We start from the raw sequence: 22,002 nt of genomic DNA on the forward strand, positions 1-22,002 counted from the left end.
CTCTACCATTTGAGCTAATTCCCCTTGAAGAAACAGGAGCTGTTAGCCTCTCATGACAACAGCATAACATTTAGAAGGCTGAAGCATGTTGCTCAGAGGTGACTCACTTCAGCAGTAGCACAGGGAGAACTATGCACAGTTTCAGGTTTCTGGGACTTCACATCACTGACAAGCTCACTCACCATGCATTCCCTAATGAAAAAGGCACAAGAACACACACACCTTCTGTGAAGATTGAGAAGGGGCCAGTATTACCTGTTGCATGTTGCAGAGATTCAGCTGCACACAGCTTCCTCGTTAGTATAGTGGACAGTATCTCCGCCTGTCACGCGGAAGACCGGGGTTCGATTCCCCGGCGGGGAGAGAGTATGTTTTTTCTGAACCTACGGCCGAAAAACCTGAAAAGGTTTTGGAGCAGCAAGGTGCGACGTGCTAAATGCAATGCGTTGGCCGGGAATCGAACCCGGGTCAACTGCTTGGAAGGCAGCTATGCTCACCACTATACCACCAACGCCACAAACAAGCACACCATTGTTTTGCTGAAAGACCCTCAGTGCAAATTTTCCCCTGGGAAAGATGACCAAACTCTGTCATTTCCACTGCGGGACACATGCACGCTTGGTGGAAAATTGTGGTTTCTGTAGTGTAGTGGTCATCACATTCGCCTTACACGCGAAAGGTCCCTGGTTCGAAACCAGGCAGAAACATGCCTTTAGTTCTTGTCTTTTGTCTGACACTATGGGCAAGCCTGTCATCACACCTCATTAGTAGATGGGAACAATCTATATTTTGTGTTAGGCCTTATTAAGACAATTGCGAGCACAGGAAGCAATCATGCCATCCCCGTGCTGTTGTTGTGCCTTCTGCGCTTGGCTTCGGATGTGGAAAAAAACAGAATAAAACAATTACACCTTGTGGACATTCATCCGTCATGCCTGAAGGGTTCCGCCAACAACTGTGGGCCGGTTAGCTCAGTTGGTTAGAGCGTGGTGCTAATAACGCCAAGGTCGCGGGTTCGATCCCCGTACGGGCCAAAAGTTCTTCTCTTTGTTTTGCTATATCATGCTTTCAGACGGTCATCTGTCAAGCAGAGGCAAATGGTGAATCAGGTAAATAACGTACACTGAAGTTATACACTCAAACTTATAGTTTTTAAGGCTGTTCTCAGTGGCATTCACACAGTCAAAACCTTCGTTGGAGAATGCGGGCATCGATCCCGCTACCTCTCGCATGCTAAGCGAGCGCTCTACCATTTGAGCTAATTCCCCTTGAAGAAACAGGAGCTGTTAGCCTCTCATGACAACAGCATAACATTTAGAAGGCTGAAGCATGTTGATCAGAGGTGACTCACTTCAGCAGTAGCACAGGGAGAACTATGCACAGTTTCAGGTTTCTGGGACTTCACATCACTGACAAGCTCACTCACCATGCATTCCCTAATGAAAAAGGCACAAGAACACACACACCTTCTGTGAAGATTGAGAAGGGGCCAGTATTACCTGTTGCATGTTGCAGAGATTCAGCTGCACACAGCTTCCTCGTTAGTATAGTGGACAGTATCTCCGCCTGTCACGCGGAAGACCGGGGTTCGATTCCCCGACGGGGAGAGAATATGTTTTTTCTGAACCTACGGCCGAAAAACCTGAAAAGGTTTTGGAGCAGCAAGGTGTGACGCGCTAAAGGCAATGCGTTGGCCGGGAATCGAACCCGGGTCAACTGCTTGGAAGGCAGCTATGCTCACCACTATACCACCAACGCCACAAACAAGCACACCATTGTTTTGCTGAAAGACACTCAGTGTAAATTTTCCCCTGGGAAAGATGACCAAACTCTGTCATTTCCACTGCGGGACACATGCACGCTTGGTGGAAAATTGTGGTTTCTGTAGTGTAGTGGTCATCACGTTCGCCTTACACGCGAAAGGTCCCTGGTTCGAAACCAGGCAGAAACATGCCTTTAGTTCTTGTCTTTTGTCTGACACTATGGGCAAGCCTGTCATCACACCTCATTAGTAGATGGGAACAATCTATATTTTGTGTTAGGCCTTATTAAGACAATTGCGAGCACAGGAAGCAATCATGCCATCCCCGTGCTGTTGTTGTGCCTTCTGCGCTTGGCTTCGGATGTGGAAAAAAACAGAATAAAACAATTACACCTGGTGGACATTCATCCGTCATGCCTGAAGGGTTCTGCTTTCAACTGTGGGCCGGTTAGCTCAGTTGCTTAGAGCGTGGTGCTAATAACGCCAAGGTCGCGGGTTCGATCCCCGTACGGGCCGAAAATTCTTCTCTTTGTTTTGCTATATCATGCTTTCAGACGGTCATCTGTCAAGCAGAGGCAAATGGTGAATCAGGTAAATAACGTACACTGAAGTTATACACTCAAACTTATAGTTTTTAAAGCTGTTCTCAGTGGCATTCACACAGTCAAAACCTTCGTTGGAGAATGCGGGCATCGATCCCGCTACCTCTCGCATGCTAAGCGAGCGCTCTACCATTTGAGCTAATTCCCCTTGAAGACACAGGAGCTGTTAGCCTCTCATGACAACAGCATAACATTTAGAAGGCTGAAGCATGTTGCTCAGAGGTGACTCACTTCAGCAGTAGCACAGGGAGAACTATGCACAGTTTCAGGTTTCTGGGACTTCACATCACTGACAAGCTCACTCACCATGCATTCCCTAATGAAAAATGCACAAGAACACACACACCTTCTGTGAAGATTGAGAAGGGCCCAGTATTACCTGTTGCATGTTGCAGAGATTCAGCTGCACACAGCTTCCTCGTTAGTATAGTGGACAGTATCTCCGCCTGTCACGCGGAAGACCGGGGTTCGATTCCCCGACGGGGAGAGAATATGTTTTTTCTGAACCTACGGCCAAAAAACCTGAAAAGGTTTTGGATCAGCAAGGTGCGACGCGCTAAAGGCAATGCGTTGGCCGGGAATCGAACCCGGGTCAACTGCTTGGAAGGCAGCTATGCTCACCACTATACCATCAACGCCACAAACAAGCACACCATTGTTTTGCTGAAAGACCCTCAGTGCAAATTTTCCCCTGGGAAAGATGACCAAACTCTGTCATTTCCACTGCGGGACACATGCACGCTTGGTGGAAAATTGTGGTTTCTGTAGTGTAGTGGTCATCACATTCGCCTTACACGCGAAAGGTCCCTGGTTCGAAACCAGGCAGAAACATGCCTTTAGTTCTTGTCTTTTGTCTGACACTATGGGCAAGCCTGTCATCACACCTCATTAGTAGATGGGAACAATCTATATTTTGTGTTAGGCCTTATTAAGACAATTGCGAGCACAGGAAGCAATCATGCCATCCCCGTGCTGTTGTTGTGCCTTCTGCGCTTGGCTTCGGATGTGGAAAAAAACAGAATAAAACAATTACACCTTGTGGACATTCATCCGTCATGCCTGAAGGGTTCCGCCAACAACTGTGGGCCGGTTAGCTCAGTTGGTTAGAGCGTGGTGCTAATAACGCCAAGGTCGCGGGTTCGATCCCCGTACGGGCCAAAAGTTCTTCTCTTTGTTTTGCTATATCATGCTTTCAGACGGTCATCTGTCAAGCAGAGGCAAATGGTGAATCAGGTAAATAACGTACACTGAAGTTATACACTCAAACTTATAGTTTTTAAGGCTGTTCTCAGTGGCATTCACACAGTCAAAACCTTCGTTGGAGAATGCGGGCATCGATCCCGCTACCTCTCGCATGCTAAGCGAGCGCTCTACCATTTGAGCTAATTCCCCTTGAAGAAACAGGAGCTGTTAGCCTCTCATGACAACAGCATAACATTTAGAAGGCTGAAGCATGTTGATCAGAGGTGACTCACTTCAGCAGTAGCACAGGGAGAACTATGCACAGTTTCAGGTTTCTGGGACTTCACATCACTGACAAGCTCACTCACCATGCATTCCCTAATGAAAAAGGCACAAGAACACACACACCTTCTGTGAAGATTGAGAAGGGGCCAGTATTACCTGTTGCATGTTGCAGAGATTCAGCTGCACACAGCTTCCTCGTTAGTATAGTGGACAGTATCTCCGCCTGTCACGCGGAAGACCGGGGTTCGATTCCCCGACGGGGAGAGAATATGTTTTTTCTGAACCTACGGCCGAAAAACCTGAAAAGGTTTTGGAGCAGCAAGGTGTGACGCGCTAAAGGCAATGCGTTGGCCGGGAATCGAACCCGGGTCAACTGCTTGGAAGGCAGCTATGCTCACCACTATACCACCAACGCCACAAACAAGCACACCATTGTTTTGCTGAAAGACACTCAGTGTAAATTTTCCCCTGGGAAAGATGACCAAACTCTGTCATTTCCACTGCGGGACACATGCACGCTTGGTGGAAAATTGTGGTTTCTGTAGTGTAGTGGTCATCACGTTCGCCTTACACGCGAAAGGTCCCTGGTTCGAAACCAGGCAGAAACATGCCTTTAGTTCTTGTCTTTTGTCTGACACTATGGGCAAGCCTGTCATCACACCTCATTAGTAGATGGGAACAATCTATATTTTGTGTTAGGCCTTATTAAGACAATTGCGAGCACAGGAAGCAATCATGCCATCCCCGTGCTGTTGTTGTGCCTTCTGCGCTTGGCTTCGGATGTGGAAAAAAACAGAATAAAACAATTACACCTGGTGGACATTCATCCGTCATGCCTGAAGGGTTCTGCTATCATCTGTGGGCCGGTTAGCTCAGTTGGTTAGAGCGTGGTGCTAATAACGCCAAGGTCGCGGGTTCGATCCCTGTACGGGCCAAAAGTTCTTCTCTTTGTTTTGCCATATCATGCTTTCAGATGGTCATCTGTCAAGCAGAGGCAAATGGTGAATCAGGTAAATAACGTACACTGAAGTTATACACTCAAACTTATAGTTTTTAAAGCTGTTCTCAGTGGCATTCACACAGTCAAAACCTTCGTTGGAGAATGCGGGCATCGATCCCGCTACCTCTCGCATGCTAAGCGAGCGCTCTACCATTTGAGCTAATTCCCCTTGAAGAAACAGGAGCTGTTAGCCTCTCATGACAACAGCATAACATTTAGAAGGCTGAAGCATGTTGATCAGAGGTGACTCACTTCAGCAGTAGCACAGGGAGAACTATGCACAGTTTCAGGTTTCTGGGACTTCACATCACTGACAAGCTCACTCACCATGCATTCCCTAATGAAAAAGGCACAAGAACACACACACCTTCTGTGAAGATTGAGAAGGGGCCAGTATTACCTGTTGCATGTTGCAGAGATTCAGCTGCACACAGCTTCCTCGTTAGTATAGTGGACAGTATCTCCGCCTGTCACGCGGAAGACCGGGGTTCGATTCCCCGACGGGGAGAGAATATGTTTTTTCTGAACCTACGGCCGAAAAACCTGAAAAGGTTTTGGAGCAGCAAGGTGCGACGCGCTAAAGGCAATGCGCTGGCCGGGAATCGAACCCGGGTCAACTGCTTGGAAGGCAGCTATGCTCACCACTATACCACCAACGCCACAAACAAGCACACCATTGTTTTGCTGAAAGACACTCAGTGTAAATTTTGCCCTGGGAAAGATGACCAAACTCTGTCATTTCCACTGCGGGACACATGCACGCTTGGTGGAAAATTGTGGTTTCTGTAGTGTAGTGGTCATCACGTTCGCCTTACACGCGAAAGGTCCCTGGTTCGAAACCAGGCAGAAACATGCCTTTAGTTCTTGTCTTTTGTCTGACACTATGGGCAAGCCTGTCATCACACCTCATTAGTAGATGGGAACAATCTATATTTTGTGTTAGGCCTTATTAAGACAATTGCGAGCACAGGAAGCAATCATGCCATCCCCGTGCTGTTGTTGTGCCTTCTGCGCTTGGCTTCGGATGTGGAAAAAACAGAATAAAACAATTACACCTGGTGGACATTCATCCGTCATGCCTGAAGGGTTCCGCTTTCAACTGTGGGCCGGTTAGCTCAGTTGGTTAGAGCGTGGTGCTAATAACGCCAAGGTCGCGGGTTCGATCCCCGTACGGGCCAAAAATTCTTCTCTTTGTTTTGCTATATCATGCTTTCAGACGGTCATCTGTCAAGCAGAGGCAAATGGTGAATCAGGTAAATAACGTACACTGAAGTTATACACTCAAACTTATAGTTTTTAAAGCTGTTCTCAGTGGCATTCACACAGTCAAAACCTTCGTTGGAGAATGCGGGCATCGATCCCGCTACCTCTCGCATGCTAAGCGAGCGCTCTACCATTTGAGCTAATTCCCCTTGAAGAAACAGGAGCTGTTAGCCTCTCATGACAACAGCATAACATTTAGAAGGCTGAAGCATGTTGCTCAGAGGTGACTCACTTCAGCAGTAGCACAGGGAGAACTATGCACAGTTTCAGGTTTCTGGGACTTCACATCACTGACAAGCTCACTCACCATGCATTCCCAAATGAAAAATGCACAAGAACACACACACCTTCTGTGAAGATTGAGAAGGGGCCAGTATTACCTGTTGCATGTTGCAGAGATTCAGCTGCACACAGCTTCCTCGTTAGTATAGTGGACAGTATCTCCGCCTGTCACGCGGAAGACCGGGGTTCGATTCCCCGGCGGGGAGAGAGTATGTTTTTTCTGAACCTACGGCCGAAAAACCTGAAAAGGTTTTGGAGCAGCAAGGTGCGACGTGCTAAATGCAATGCATTGGCCGGGAATCGAACCCGGGTCAACTGCTTGGAAGGCAGCTATGCTCACCACTATACCACCAACGCCACAAACAAGCACACCATTGTTTTGCTGAAAGACCCTCAGTGCAAATTTTCCCCTGGGAAAGATGACCAAACTCTGTCATTTCCACTGCGGGACACATGCACGCTTGGTGGAAAATTGTGGTTTCTGTAGTGTAGTGGTCATCACATTCGCCTTACACGCGAAAGGTCCCTGGTTCGAAACCAGGCAGAAACATGCCTTTAGTTCTTGTCTTTTGTCTGACACTATGGGCAAGCCTGTCATCACACCTCATTAGTAGATGGGAACAATCTATATTTTGTGTTAGGCCTTATTAAGACAATTGCGAGCACAGGAAGCAATCATGCCATCCCCGTGCTGTTGTTGTGCCTTCTGCGCTTGGCTTCGGATGTGGAAAAAAACAGAATAAAACAATTACACCTTGTGGACATTCATCCGTCATGCCTGAAGGGTTCCGCCAACAACTGTGGGCCGGTTAGCTCAGTTGGTTAGAGCGTGGTGCTAATAACGCCAAGGTCGCGGGTTCGATCCCCGTACGGGCCAAAAGTTCTTCTCTTTGTTTTGCTATATCATGCTTTCAGACGGTCATCTGTCAAGCAGAGGCAAATGGTGAATCAGGTAAATAACGTACACTGAAGTTATACACTCAAACTTATAGTTTTTAAGGCTGTTCTCAGTGGCATTCACACAGTCAAAACCTTCGTTGGAGAATGCGGGCATCGATCCCGCTACCTCTCGCATGCTAAGCGAGCGCTCTACCATTTGAGCTAATTCCCCTTGAAGAAACAGGAGCTGTTAGCCTCTCATGACAACAGCATAACATTTAGAAGGCTGAAGCATGTTGATCAGAGGTGACTCACTTCAGCAGTAGCACAGGGAGAACTATGCACAGTTTCAGGTTTCTGGGACTTCACATCACTGACAAGCTCACTCACCATGCATTCCCTAATGAAAAAGGCACAAGAACACACACACCTTCTGTGAAGATTGAGAAGGGGCCAGTATTACCTGTTGCATGTTGCAGAGATTCAGCTGCACACAGCTTCCTCGTTAGTATAGTGGACAGTATCTCCGCCTGTCACACGGAAGACCGGGGTTCGATTCCCCGACGGGGAGAGAGTATGTTTTTTCTGAACCTCCGGCCGAAAAACCTGAAAAGATTTTGGAGCAGCGAGGTGCGACGCGCTAAAGGCAATGCGTTGGCCGGGAATCGAACCCGGGTCAACTGCTTGGAAGGCAGCTATGCTCACCACTATACCACCAACGCCACAAACAAGCACACCATTGTTTTGCTGAAAGACCCTCAGTGTAAATTTTCCCCTGGGAAAGATGACCAAACTCTGACATTTCCACTGCGGGACACATGCACGCTTGGTGGAAAATTGTGGTTTCTGTAGTGTAGTGGTCATCACGTTCGCCTTACACGCGAAAGGTCCCTGGTTCAAAACCAGGCAGAAACATGCCTTTAGTTCTTATCTTTTGTCTGACACTATGGGCAAGCCTGTCATCACACCTCATTAGTAGATGGGAACAATCTATATTTTGTGTTAGGCCTTATTAAGACAATTGCGAGCACAGGAAGCAATCATGCCATCCCCGTGCTGTTGTTGTGCCTTCTGCGCTTGGCTTCGGATGTGGAAAAAAACAGAATAAAACAATTACACCTTGTGGACATTCATCCGTCATGCCTGAAGGGTTCCGCTATCAACTGTGGGCAGGTTAGCTCAGTTGGTTAGAGCGTGGTGCTAATAACGCCAAGGTCGCGGGTTCGATCCCCGTACGGGCCAAAAATTCTTCTCTTTGTTTTGCTATATCATGCTTTCAGACGGTCATCTGTCAAGCAGAGGCAAATGGTGAATCAGGTAAATAACGTACACTGAAGTTATACACTCAAACTTATAGTTTTTAAAGCTGTTCTCAGTGGCATTCACACAGTCAAAACCTTCGTTGGAGAATGCGGGCATCGATCCCGCTACCTCTCGCATGCTAAGCGAGCGCTCTACCATTTGAGCTAATTCCCCTTGAAGAAACAGGAGCTGTTAGCCTCTCATGACAACAGCATAACATTTAGAAGGCTGAAGCATGTTGCTCAGAGGTGACTCACTTCAGCAGTAGCACAGGGAGAACTATGCACAGTTTCAGGTTTCTGGGACTTCACATCACTGACAAGCTCACTCACCATGCATTCCCTAATGAAAAATGCACAAGAACGAACACACCTTCTGTGAAGATTGAGAAGGGCCCAGTATTACCTGTTGCATGTTGCAGAGATTCAGCTGCACACAGCTTCCTCGTTAGTATAGTGGACAGTATCTCCGCCTGTCACGCGGAAGACCGGGGTTCGATTCCCCGACGGGGAGAGAGTATGTTTTTTCTGAACCTACGGCCGAAAAACCTGAAAAGGTTTTGGAGCAGCGAGGTGCGACGTGCTAAATGCAATGCATTGGCCGGGAATCGAACCCGGGTCAACTGCTTGGAAGGCAGCTATGCTCACCACTATACCACCAACGCCACAAACAAGCACACCATTGTTTTGCTGAAAGACCCTCAGTGCAAATTTTCCCCTGGGAAAGATGACCAAACTCTGTCATTTCCACTGCGGGACACATGCACGCTTGGTGGAAAATTGTGGTTTCTGTAGTGTAGTGGTCATCACGTTCGCCTTACACGCGAAAGGTCCCTGGTTCGAAACCAGGCAGAAACATGCCTTTAGTTCTTGTCTTTTGTCTGACACTATGGGCAAGCCTGTCATCACACCTCATTAGTAGATGGGAACAATCTATATTTTGTGTTAGGCCTTATTAAGACAATTGCGAGCACAGTAAGCAATCATGCCATCCCCGTGCTGTTGTTGTGCCTTCTGCGCTTGCCTTCGGATGTGGAAAAAAACAGAATAAAACAATTACACCTGGTGGACATTCATCCGTCATGCCTGAAGGGTTCCGCTATCAACTGTGGGCCGGTTAGCTCAGTTGGTTAGAGCGTGGTGCTAATAACGCCAAGGTCGCGGGTTCGATCCCCGTACGGGCCAAAAGTTCCTCTCTTTGTTTTGCTATATCATGCTTTCAGACGGTCATCTGTCAAGCAGAGGCAAATGGTGAATCAGGTAAATAACGTACACTGAAGTTATACACTCAAACTTATAGTTTTTAAAGCTGTTCTCAGTGGCATTCACACAGTCAAAACCTTCGTTGGAGAATGCGGGCATCGATCCCGCTACCTCTCGCATGCTAAGCGAGCGCTCTACCATTTGAGCTAATTCCCCTTGAAGAAACAGGAGCTGTTAGCCTCTCATGACAACAGCATAACATTTAGAAGGCTGAAGCATGTTGATCAGAGGTGACTCACTTCAGCAGTAGCACAGGGAGAACTATGCACAGTTTCAGGTTTCTGGGACTTCACATCACTGACAAGCTCACTCACCATGCATTCCCTAATGAAAAAGGCACAAGAACACACACACCTTCTGTGAAGATTGAGAAGGGGCCAGTATTACCTGTTGCATGTTGTAGAGATTCAGCTGCACACAGCTTCCTCGTTAGTATAGTGGACAGTATCTCCGCCTGTCACGCGGAAGACCGGGGTTCGATTCCCCGACGGGGAGAGAGTATGTTTTTTCTGAACCTACGGCCGAAAAACCTGAAAAGATTTTGGAGCAGCGAGGTGCGACGCGCTAAAGGCAATGCGTTGGCCGGGAATCGAACCCGGGTCAACTGCTTGGAAGGCAGCTATGCTCACCACTATACCACCAACGCCACAAACAAGCACACCATTGTTTTGCTGAAAGACCCTCAGTGTAAATTTTCCCCTGGGAAAGATGACCAAACTCTGTCATTTCCACTGCGGGACACATGCACGCTTGGTGGAAAATTGTGGTTTCTGTAGTGTAGTGGTCATCACGTTCGCCTTACACGCGAAAGGTCCCTGGTTCGAAACCAGGCAGAAACATGCCTTTAGTTCTTGTCTTTTGTCTGACACTATGGGCAAGCCTGTCATCACACCTCATTAGTAGATGGGAACAATCTATATTTTGTGTTAGGCCTTATTAAGACAATTGCGAGCACAGGAAGCAATCATGCCATCCCCGTGCTGTTGTTGTGCCTTCTGCGCTTGGCTTCGGATGTGGAAAAAAACAGAATAAAACAATTACACCTGGTGGACATTCATCCGTCATGCCTGAAGGGTTCAGCTTTCAACTGTGGGCCGGTTAGCTCAGTTGGTTAGAGCGTGGTGCTAATAACGCCAAGGTCGCGGGTTCGATCCCCGTACGGGCCAAAAGTTCCTCTCTTTGTTTTGCTATATCATGCTTTCAGACGGTCATCTGTCAAGCAGAGGCAAATGGTGAATCAGGTAAATAACGTACACTGAAGTTATACACTCAAACTTATAGTTTTTAAAGCTGTTCTCAGTGGCATTCACACAGTCAAAACCTTCGTTGGAGAATGCGGGCATCGATCCCGCTACCTCTCGCATGCTAAGCGAGCGCTCTACCATTTGAGCTAATTCCCCTTGAAGAAACAGGAGCTGTTAGCCTCTCATGACAACAGCATAACATTTAGAAGGCTGAAGCATGTTGATCAGAGGTGACTCACTTCAGCAGTAGCACAGGGAGAACTATGCACAGTTTCAGGTTTCTGGGACTTCACATCACTGACAAGCTCACTCACCATGCATTCCCTAATGAAAAAGGCACAAGAACACACACACCTTCTGTGAAGATTGAGAAGGGGCCAGTATTACTTGTTGCATGTTGCAGAGATTCAGCTGCACACAGCTTCCTCGTTAGTATAGTGGACAGTATCTCCGCCTGTCACGCGGAAGACCGGGGTTCGATTCCCCGACGGGGAGAGAATATGTTTTTTCTGAACCTACGGCCGAAAAACCTGAAAAGGTTTTGGAGCAGCAAGGTGTGACGCGCTAAAGGCAATGCGTTGGCCGGGAATCGAACCCGGGTCAACTGCTTGGAATGCAGCTATGCTCACCACTATACCACCAACGCCACAAACAAGCACACCATTGTTTTGCTGAAAGACACTCAGTGTAAATTTTCCCCTGGGAAAGATGACCAAACTCTGTCATTTCCACTGCGGGACACATGCACGCTTGGTGGAAAATTGTGGTTTCTGTAGTGTAGTGGTCATCACGTTCGCCTTACACGCGAAAGGTCCCTGGTTCGAAACCAGGCAGAAACATGCCTTTAGTTCTTGTCTTTTGTCTGACACTATGGGCAAGCCTGTCATCACACCTCATTAGTAGATGGGAACAATCTATATTTTGTGTTAGGCCTTATTAAGACAATTGCGAGCACAGGAAGCAATCATGCCATCCCCGTGCTGTTGTTGTGCCTTCTGCGCTTGGCTTCGGATGTGGAAAAAAACAGAATAAAACATTTACACCTGGTGGACATTCATCCGTCATGCCTGAAGGGTTCAGCTTTCAACTGTGGGCCGGTTAGCTCAGTTGGTTAGAGCGTGGTGCTAATAACGCCAAGGTCGCGGGTTCGATCCCCGTACGGGCCAAAAGTTCTACTCTTTGTTTTGCTATATCATGCTTTCAGACGGTCATCTGTCAAGCAGAGGCAAATGGTGAATCAGGTAAATAACGTACACTGAAGTTATACACTCAAACTTATAGTTTTTAAAGCTGTTCTCAGTGGCATTCACACAGTCAAAACCTTCGTTGGAGAATGCGGGCATCGATCCCGCTACCTCTCGCATGCTAAGCGAGCGCTCTACCATTTGAGCTAATTCCCCTTGAAGAAACAGGAGCTGTTGGCCTCTCATGACAACAGCATAACATTTAGAAGGCTGAAGCATGTTGATCAGAGGTGACTCACTTCAGCAGTAGCACAGGGAGAACTATGCACAGTTTCAGGTTTCTGGGACTTCACATCACTGACAAGCTCACTCACCATGCATTCCCTAATGAAAAATGCACAAGAACACACACACCTTCTGTGAAGATTGAGAAGGGGCCAGTATTACCTGTTGCATGTTGCAGAGATTCAGCTGCACACAGCTTCCTCGTTAGTATAGTGGACAGTATCTCCGCCTGTCACGCGGAAGACCGGGGTTCGATTCCCCGACGGGGAGAGAATATGTTTTTTCTGAACCTACGGCCGAAAAACCTGAAAAGGTTTTGGAGCAGCAAGGTGTGACGCGCTAAAGGCAATGTGTTGGCCGGGAATCGAACCCGGGTCAACTGCTTGGAAGGCAGCTATGCTCACCACTATACCACCAACGCCACAAACAAGCACACCATTGTTTTGCTGAAAGACACTCAGTGTAAATTTTCCCCTGGGAAAGATGACCAAACTCTGTCATTTCCACTGCGGGACACATGCACGCTTGGTGGAAAATTGTGGTTTCTGTAGTGTAGTGGTCATCACGTTCGCCTTACACGCGAAAGGTCCCTGGTTCGAAACCAGGCAGAAACATGCCTTTAGTTCTTGTCTTTTGTCTGACACTATGGGCAAGCCTGTCATCACACCTCATTAGTAGATGGGAACAATCTATATTTTGTGTTAGGCCTTATTAAGACAATTGCGAGCACAGGAAGCAATCATGCCATCCCCGTGCTGTTGTTGTGCCTTCTGCGCTTGGCTTCGGATGTGGAAAAAAACAGAATAAAACAATTACACCTTGTGGACATTCATCCGTCATGCCTGAAGGGTTCCGCTATCAACTGTGGGCCGGTTAGCTCAGTTGGTTAGAGCGTGGTGCTAATAACGCCAAGGTCGCGGGTTCGATCCCCGTACGGGCCAAAAATTCTTCTCTTTGTTTTGCTATATCATGCTTTCAGACGGTCATCTGTCAAGCAGAGGCAAATGGTGAATCAGGTAAATAACGTACACTGAAGTTATACACTCAAACTTATAGTTTTTAAAGCTGTTCTCAGTGGCATTCACACAGTCAAAACCTTCGTTGGAGAATGCGGGCATCGATCCCGCTACCTCTCGCATGCTAAGCGAGCGCTCTACCATTTGAGCTAATTCCCCTTGAAGAAACAGGAGCTGTTAGCCTCTCATGACAACAGCATAACATTTAGAAGGCTGAAGCATGTTGATCAGAGGTGACTCACTTCAGCAGTACCACAGGGAGAACTATGCACAGTTTCAGGTTTCTGGGACTTCACATCACTGACAAGCTCACTCACCATGCATTCCCTAATGAAAAAGGCACAAGAACACACACACCTTCTGTGAAGATTGAGAAGGGGCCAGTATTACCTGTTGCATGTTGCAGAGATTCAGCTGCACACAGCTTCCTCGTTAGTATAGTGGACAGTATCTCCGCCTGTCACGCGGAAGACCGGGGTTCGATTCCCCGACGGGGAGAGAATATGTTTTTTCTGAACCTACGGCCGAAAAACCTGAAAAGCTTTTGGAGCAGCAAGGTGTGACGCGCTAAAGGCAATGCGTTGGCCGGGAATCGAACCCGGGTCAACTGCTTGGAAGGCAGCTATGCTCACCACTATACCACCAACGCCTTAAACAAGCACACCATTGTTTTGCTGAAAGACACTCAGTGTAAATTTTCCCCTGGGAAAGATGACCAAACTCTGTCATTTCCACTGCGGGACACATGCACGCTTGGTGGAAAATTGTGGTTTCTGTAGTGTAGTGGTCATCACGTTCGCCTTACACGCGAAACCAGGCAGAAAACATGCCTTTAGTTCTTGTCTTTTGTCTGACACTATGGGCAAGCCTGTCATCACACCTCATTAGTAGATGGGAACAATCTATATTTTGTGTTAGGCCTTATTAAGACAATTGCGAGCACAGGAAGCAATCATGCCATCCCCGTGCTGTTGTTGTGCCTTCTGCGCTTGGCTTCGGATGTGGAAAAAAACAGAATAAAACAATTACACCTGGTGGACATTCATCCGTCATGCCTGAAGGGTTCCGCTATCAACTGTGGGCCGGATAGCTAAGTTGGTTAGAGCGTGGTGCTAATAACTTCGAGGTCGCGGGTTCGATCCCCGTACGGGCCAAAAGTTCTTCTCTTTGTTTTGCCATATCATGCTTTCAGATGGTCATCTGTCAAGCAGAGGCAAATGGTGAATCAGGTAAATAACGTACACTGAAGTTATACACTCAAACTTATAGTTTTTAAAGCTGTTCTCAGTCGCATTCACACAGTCAAAACCTTCGTTGGAGAATGCGGGCATCGATCCCGCTACCTCTCGCATGCTAAGCGAGCGCTCTACCATTTGAGCTAATTCCCCTTGAAGACACAGGAGCTGTTAGCCTCTCATGACAACAGCATAACATTTAGAAGGCTGAAGCATGTTGCTCAGAGGTGACTCACTTCAGCAGTAGCACAGGGAGAACTATGCACAGTTTCAGGTTTCTGGGACTTCACATCACTGACAAGCTCACTCACCATGCATTCCCTAATGAAAAATGCACAAGAACACACACACCTTCTGTGAAGATTGAGAAGGGCCCAGTATTACCTGTTGCATGTTGCAGAGATTCAGCTGCACACAGCTTCCTCGTTAGTATAGTGGACAGTATCTCCGCCTGTCACGCGGAAGACCGGGGTTCGATTCCCCGACGGGGAGAGAATATGTTTTTTCTGAACCTACGGCCAAAAAACCTGAAAAGGTTTTGGATCAGCAAGGTGCGACGCGCTAAAGGCAATGCGTTGGCCGGGAATCGAACCAGGGTCAACTGCTTGGAAGGCAGCTATGCTCACCACTATACCACCAACGCCACAAACAAGCACACCATTGTTTTGCTGAAAGACCCTCAGTGTAAATTTTCCCTTGGGAAAGATGACCAAACTCTGTCATTTCCACTGCGGGACACATGCACGCTTGGTGGAAAATTGTGGTTTCTGTAGTGTAGTGGTCATCACGTTCGCCTTACACGCGAAAGGTCCCTGGTTCGAAACCAGGCAGAAACATGCCTTTAGTTCTTGTCTTTTGTCTGACACTATGGGCAAGCCTGTCATCACACCTCATTAGTAGATGGGAACAATCTATATTTTGTGTTAGGCCTTATTAAGACAATTGCGAGCACAGGAAGCAATCATGCCATCCCCGTGCTGTTGTTGTGCCTTCTGCGCTTGGCTTCGGATGTGGAAAAAAACAGAATAAAACAATTACACCTGGTGGACATTCATCCGTCATGCCTGAAGGGTTCCGCTATCAACTGTGGGCCGGATAGCTAAGTTGGTTAGAGCGTGGTGCTAATAACTTCGAGGTCGCGGGTTCGATCCCTGTACGGGCCAAAAGTTCTTCTCTTTGTTTTGCCATATCATGCTTTCAGATGGTCATCTGTCAAGCAGAGGCAAATGGTGAATCAGGTAAATAACGTACACTGAAGTTATACACTCAAACTTATAGTTTTTAAAGCTGTTCTCAGTGGCATTCACACAGTCAAAACCTTCGTTGGAGAATGCGGGCATCGATCCCGCTACCTCTCGCATGCTAAGCGATTTGAGCTAATTCCCCTTGAAGAAACAGGAGCTGTTAGCCTCTCATGACAACAGCATAACATTTAGAAGGCTGAAGCATGTTGATCAGAGGTGACTCACTTCAGCAGTACCACAGGGAGAACTATGCACAGTTTCAGGTTTCTGGGACTTCACATCACTGACAAGCTCACTCACCATGCATTCCCTAATGAAAATGGCACAAGAACACACACACCTTCTGTGAAGATTGAGAAGGGGCCAGTATTACCTGTTGCATGTTGCAGAGATTCAGCTGCACACAGCTTCCTCGTTAGTATAGTGGACAGTATCTCCGCCTGTCACGCGGAAGACCGGGGTTCGATTCCCCGACGGGGAGAGAATATGTTTTTTCTGAACCTACGGCCGAAAAACCTGAAAAGATTTTGGAGCAGCAAGGTGTGACGCGCTAAAGGCAATGCGTTGGCCGGGAATCGAACCCGGGTCAACTGCTTGGAAGGCAGCTATGCTCACCACTATACCACCAACGCCACAAACAAGCACACCATTGTTTTGCTGAAAGACACTCAGTGTAAATTTTCCCCTGGGAAAGATGACCAAACTCTGTCATTTCCACTGCGGGACACATGCACGCTTGGTGGAAAATTGTGGTTTCTGTAGTGTAGTGGTCATCACGTTCGCCTTACACGCGAAAGGTCCCTGGTTCGAAACCAGGCAGAAACATGCCTTTAGTTCTTGTCTTTTGTCTGACACTATGGGCAAGCCTGTCATCACACCTCATTAGTAGATGGGAACAATCTATATTTTGTGTTAGGCCTTATTAAGACAATTGCGAGCACAGGAAGCAATCATGCCATCCCCGTGCTGTTGTTGTGCCTTCTGCGCTTGGCTTCGGATGTGGAAAAAAACAGAATAAAACAATTACACCTGGTGGACATTCATCCGTCATGCCTGAAGGGTTCTGCTTTCAACTGTGGGCCGGTTAGCTCAGTTGGTTAGAGCGTGGTGCTAATAACGCCAAGGTCGCGGGTTCAATCCCCGTACGGGCCAAAAATTCTTCCCTTTGTTTTGCTATATCATGCTTTCAGACGGTCATCTGTCAAGCAGAGGCAAATGGTGAATCAGGTAAATAACGTACACTGAAGTTATACACTCAAACTTATAGTTTTTAAAGCTGTTCTCAGTGGCATTCACACAGTCAAAACCTTCGTTGGAGAATGCGGGCATCGATCCCGCTACCTCTCGCATGCTAAGCGAGCGCTCTACCATTTGAGCTAATTCCCCTTGAAGACACAGGAGCTGTTAGCCTCTCATGACAACAGCATAACATTTAGAAGGCTGAAGCATGTTGCTCAGAGGTGACTCACTTCAGCAGTAGCACAGGGAGAACTATGCACAGTTTCAGGTTTCTGGGACTTCACATCACTGACAAGCTCACTCACCATGCATTCCCTAATGAAAAATGCACAAGAACACACACACCTTCTGTGAAGATTGAGAAGGGCCCAGTATTACCTGTTGCATGTTGCAGAGATTCAGCTGCACACAGCTTCCTCGTTAGTATAGTGGACAGTATCTCCGCCTGTCACGCGGAAGACCGGGGTTCGATTCCCCGACGGGGAGAGAATATGTTTTTTCTGAACCTACGGCCGAAAAACCTGAAAAGGTTTTGGATCAGCAAGGTGCGACGCGCTAAAGGCAATGCGTTGGCCGGGAATCGAACCCGGGTCAACTGCTTGGAAGGCAGCTATGCTCACCACTATACCACCAACGCCACAAACAAGCACACCATTGTTTTGCTGAAAGACCCTCAGTGTAAATTTTCCCTTGGGAAAGATGACCAAACTCTGTCATTTCCACTGCGGGACACATGCACGCTTGGTGGAAAATTGTGGTTTCTGTAGTGTAGTGGTCATCACGTTCGCCTTACACGCGAAAGGTCCCTGGTTCGAAACCAGGCAGAAACATGCCTTTAGTTCTTGTCTTTTGTCTGACACTATGGGCAAGCCTGTCATCACACCTCATTAGTAGATGGGAACAATCTATATTTTGTGTTAGGCCTTATTAAGACAATTGCGAGCACAGGAAGCAATCATGCCATCCCCGTGCTGTTGTTGTGCCTTCTGCGCTTGGCTTCGGATGTGGAAAAAAACAGAATAAAACAATTACACCTGGTGGAAATTCATCCGTCATGCCTGAAGGGTTCCGCTATCAACTGTGGGCCGGTTAGCTCAGTTGGTTAGAGCGTGGTGCTAATAACTTCAAGGTCGCGGGTTCGATCCCTGTACGGGCCAAAAGTTCTTCTCTTTGTTTTGCCATATCATGCTTTCAGATGGTCATCTGTCAAGCAGAGGCAAATGGTGAATCAGGTAAATAACGTACACTGAAGTTATACACTCAAACTTATAGTTTTTAAAGCTGTTCTCAGTGGCATTCACACAGTCAAAACCTTCGTTGGAGAATGCGGGCATCGATCCCGCTACCTCTCGCATGCTAAGCGAGCGCTCTACCATTTGAGCTAATTCCCCTTGAAGAAACAGGAGCTGTTAGCCTCTCATGACAACAGCATAACATTTAGAAGGCTGAAGCATGTTGATCAGAGGTGACTCACTTCAGCAGTACCACAGGGAGAACTATGCACAGTTTCAGGTTTCTGGGACTTCACATCACTGACAAGCTCACTCACCATGCATTCCCTAATGAAAAAGGCACAAGAACACACACACCTTCTGTGAAGATTGAGAAGGGGCCAGTATTACCTGTTGCATGTTGCAGAGATTCAGCTGCACACAGCTTCCTCGTTAGTATAGTGGACAGTATCTCCGCCTGTCACGCGGAAGACCGGGGTTCGATTCCCCGACGGGGAGAGAATATGTTTTTTCTGAACCTACGGCCGAAAAACCTGAAAAGCTTTTGGAGCAGCAAGGTGTGACGCGCTAAAGGCAATGCGTTGGCCGGGAATCGAACCCGGGTCAACTGCTTGGAAGGCAGCTATGCTCACCACTATACCACCAACGCCACAAACAAGCACACCATTGTTTTGCTGAAAGACACTCAGTGTAAATTTTCCCCTGGGAAAGATGACCAAACTCTGTCATTTCCACTGCGGGACACATGCACGCTTGGTGGAAAATTGTGGTTTCTGTAGTGTAGTGGTCATCACGTTCGCCTTACACGCGAAACCAGGCAGAAAACATGCCTTTAGTTCTTGTCTTTTGTCTGACACTATGGGCAAGCCTGTCATCACACCTCATTAGTAGATGGGAACAATCTATATTTTGTGTTAGGCCTTATTAAGACAATTGCGAGCACAGGAAGCAATCATGCCATCCCCGTGCTGTTGTTGTGCCTTCTGCGCTTGGCTTCGGATGTGGAAAAAAACAGAATAAAACAATTACACCTGGTGGACATTCATCCGTCATGCCTGAAGGGTTCCGCTATCAACTGTGGGCCGGATAGCTAAGTTGGTTAGAGCGTGGTGCTAATAACTTCGAGGTCGCGGGTTCGATCCCTGTACGGGCCAAAAGTTCTTCTCTTTGTTTTGCCATATCATGCTTTCAGATGGTCATCTGTCAAGCAGAGGCAAATGGTGAATCAGGTAAATAACGTACACTGAAGTTATACACTCAAACTTATAGTTTTTAAAGCTGTTCTCAGTGGCATTCACACAGTCAAAACCTTCGTTGGAGAATGCGGGCATCGATCCCGCTACCTCTCGCATGCTAAGCGAGCGCTCTACCATTTGAGCTAATTCCCCTTGAAGAAACAGGAGCTGTTAGCCTCTCATGACAACAGCATAACATTTAGAAGGCTGAAGCATGTTGATCAGAGGTGACTCACTTCAGCAGTACCACAGGGAGAACTATGCACAGTTTCAGGTTTCTGGGACTTCACATCACTGACAAGCTCACTCACCATGCATTCCCTAATGAAAATGGCACAAGAACACACACACCTTCTGTGAAGATTGAGAAGGGGCCAGTATTACCTGTTGCATGTTGCAGAGATTCAGCTGCACACAGCTTCCTCGTTAGTATAGTGGACAGTATCTCCGCCTGTCACGCGGAAGACCGGGGTTCGATTCCCCGACGGGGAGAGAATATGTTTTTTCTGAACCTACGGCCGAAAAACCTGAAATGATTTTGGAGCAGCAAAGTGTGACGCGCTAAAGGCAATGCGTTGGCCGGGAATCGAACCCGGGTCAACTGCTTGGAAGGCAGCTATGCTCACCACTATACCACCAACGCCACAAACAAGCACACCATTGTTTTGCTGAAAGACACTCAGTGTAAATTTTCCCCTGGGAAAGATGACCAAACTCTGTCATTTCCACTGCGGGACACATGCACGCTTGGTGGAAAATTGTGGTTTCTGTAGTGTAGTGGTCATCACGTTCGCCTTACACGCGAAAGGTCCCTGGTTCGAAACCAGGCAGAAACATGCCTTTAGTTCTTGTCTTTTGTCTGACACTATGGGCAAGCCTGTCATCACACCTCATTAGTAGATGGGAACAATCTATATTTTGTGTTAGGCCTTATTAAGACAATTGCGAGCACAGGAAGCAATCATGCCATCCCCGTGCTGTTGTTGTGCCTTCTGCGCTTGGCTTCGGATGTGGAAAAAAACAGAATAAAACAATTACACCTGGTGGACATTCATCCGTCATGCCTGAAGGGTTCTGCTTTCAACTGTGGGCCGGTTAGCTCAGTTGGTTAGAGCGTGGTGCTAATAACGCCAAGGTCGCGGGTTCAATCCCCGTACGGGCCAAAAATTCTTCCCTTTGTTTTGCTATATCATGCTTTCAGACGGTCATCTGTCAAGCAGAGGCAAATGGTGAATCAGGTAAATAACGTACACTGAAGTTATACACTCAAACTTATAGTTTTTAAAGCTGTTCTCAGTGGCATTCACACAGTCAAAACCTTCGTTGGAGAATGCGGGCATCGATCCCGCTACCTCTCGCATGCTAAGCGAGCGCTCTACCATTTGAGCTAATTCCCCTTGAAGACACAGGAGCTGTTAGCCTCTCATGACAACAGCATAACATTTAGAAGGCTGAAGCATGTTGCTCAGAGGTGACTCACTTCAGCAGTAGCACAGGGAGAACTATGCACAGTTTCAGGTTTCTGGGACTTCACATCACTGACAAGCTCACTCACCATGCATTCCCTAATGAAAAATGCACAAGAACACACACACCTTCTGTGAAGGTTGAGAAGGGCCCAGTATTACCTGTTGCATGTTGCAGAGATTCAGCTGCACACAGCTTCCTCGTTAGTATAGTGGACAGTATCTCCGCCTGTCACGCGGAAGACCGGGGTTCGATTCCCCGACGGGGAGAGAATATGTTTTTTCTGAACCTACGGCCGAAAAACCTGAAAAGGTTTTGGATCAGCAAGGTGCGACGCGCTAAAGGCAATGCGTTGGCCGGGAATCGAACCCGGGTCAACTGCTTGGAAGGCAGCTATGCTCACCACTATACCACCAACGCCACAAACAAGCACACCATTGTTTTGCTGAAAGACCCTCAGTGTAAATTTTCCCTTGGGAAAGATGACCAAACTCTGTCATTTCCACTGCGGGACACATGCACGCTTGGTGGAAAATTGTGGTTTCTGTAGTGTAGTGGTCATCACGTTCGCCTTACACGCGAAAGGTCCCTGGTTCGAAACCAGGCAGAAACATGCCTTTAGTTCTTGTCTTTTGTCTGACACTATGGGCAAGCCTGTCATCACACCTCATTAGTAGATGGGAACAATCTATATTTTGTGTTAGGCCTTATTAAGACAATTGCGAGCACAGGAAGCAATCATGCCATCCCCGTGCTGTTGTTGTGCCTTCTGCGCTTGGCTTCGGATGTGGAAAAAAACAGA

At 47.5% G+C, this 22,002-nt stretch overlaps 12 non-coding genes across 12 annotated transcripts; all 12 read left to right on the forward strand.

The window, feature by feature from the left end:
- Window positions 1-1,878: 1,878 nt before the first annotated feature.
- On the forward strand, window positions 1,879-1,951 carry trnav-uac (transfer RNA valine (anticodon UAC)). Its single transcript has one exon. It is a non-coding gene; the product is annotated as a tRNA-Val (tRNA).
- A 2,415-nt stretch (window positions 1,952-4,366) lies between these two features.
- On the forward strand, window positions 4,367-4,439 carry trnav-uac (transfer RNA valine (anticodon UAC)). The gene has a single exon. It is a non-coding gene; the product is annotated as a tRNA-Val (tRNA).
- A 1,171-nt stretch (window positions 4,440-5,610) lies between these two features.
- Window positions 5,611-5,683, forward strand: trnav-uac (transfer RNA valine (anticodon UAC)). The gene has a single exon. It is a non-coding gene; the product is annotated as a tRNA-Val (tRNA).
- Window positions 5,684-9,341: 3,658 nt separating this feature from the next.
- trnav-uac (transfer RNA valine (anticodon UAC)) lies at window positions 9,342-9,414 on the forward strand. Its single transcript has one exon. It is a non-coding gene; the product is annotated as a tRNA-Val (tRNA).
- Window positions 9,415-10,585: 1,171 nt separating this feature from the next.
- On the forward strand, window positions 10,586-10,658 carry trnav-uac (transfer RNA valine (anticodon UAC)). Its single transcript has one exon. It is a non-coding gene; the product is annotated as a tRNA-Val (tRNA).
- Window positions 10,659-11,829: 1,171 nt separating this feature from the next.
- On the forward strand, window positions 11,830-11,902 carry trnav-uac (transfer RNA valine (anticodon UAC)). Its single transcript has one exon. It is a non-coding gene; the product is annotated as a tRNA-Val (tRNA).
- Window positions 11,903-13,073: 1,171 nt separating this feature from the next.
- On the forward strand, window positions 13,074-13,146 carry trnav-uac (transfer RNA valine (anticodon UAC)). Its single transcript has one exon. It is a non-coding gene; the product is annotated as a tRNA-Val (tRNA).
- A 2,400-nt stretch (window positions 13,147-15,546) lies between these two features.
- trnav-uac (transfer RNA valine (anticodon UAC)) lies at window positions 15,547-15,619 on the forward strand. The gene has a single exon. It is a non-coding gene; the product is annotated as a tRNA-Val (tRNA).
- Window positions 15,620-16,779: 1,160 nt separating this feature from the next.
- trnav-uac (transfer RNA valine (anticodon UAC)) lies at window positions 16,780-16,852 on the forward strand. The gene has a single exon. It is a non-coding gene; the product is annotated as a tRNA-Val (tRNA).
- Window positions 16,853-18,023: 1,171 nt separating this feature from the next.
- trnav-uac (transfer RNA valine (anticodon UAC)) lies at window positions 18,024-18,096 on the forward strand. The gene has a single exon. It is a non-coding gene; the product is annotated as a tRNA-Val (tRNA).
- A 2,400-nt stretch (window positions 18,097-20,496) lies between these two features.
- Window positions 20,497-20,569, forward strand: trnav-uac (transfer RNA valine (anticodon UAC)). The gene has a single exon. It is a non-coding gene; the product is annotated as a tRNA-Val (tRNA).
- Window positions 20,570-21,740: 1,171 nt separating this feature from the next.
- On the forward strand, window positions 21,741-21,813 carry trnav-uac (transfer RNA valine (anticodon UAC)). The gene has a single exon. It is a non-coding gene; the product is annotated as a tRNA-Val (tRNA).
- The last annotated feature ends 189 nt before the right edge of the window (window positions 21,814-22,002 follow it).

The sequence above is a fragment of the Astyanax mexicanus genome, unplaced genomic scaffold (assembly GCF_023375975.1).
Source record: "Astyanax mexicanus isolate ESR-SI-001 unplaced genomic scaffold, AstMex3_surface scaffold_34, whole genome shotgun sequence".
Classification (NCBI taxonomy): Eukaryota; Metazoa; Chordata; class Actinopteri; order Characiformes; family Acestrorhamphidae; genus Astyanax; species Astyanax mexicanus.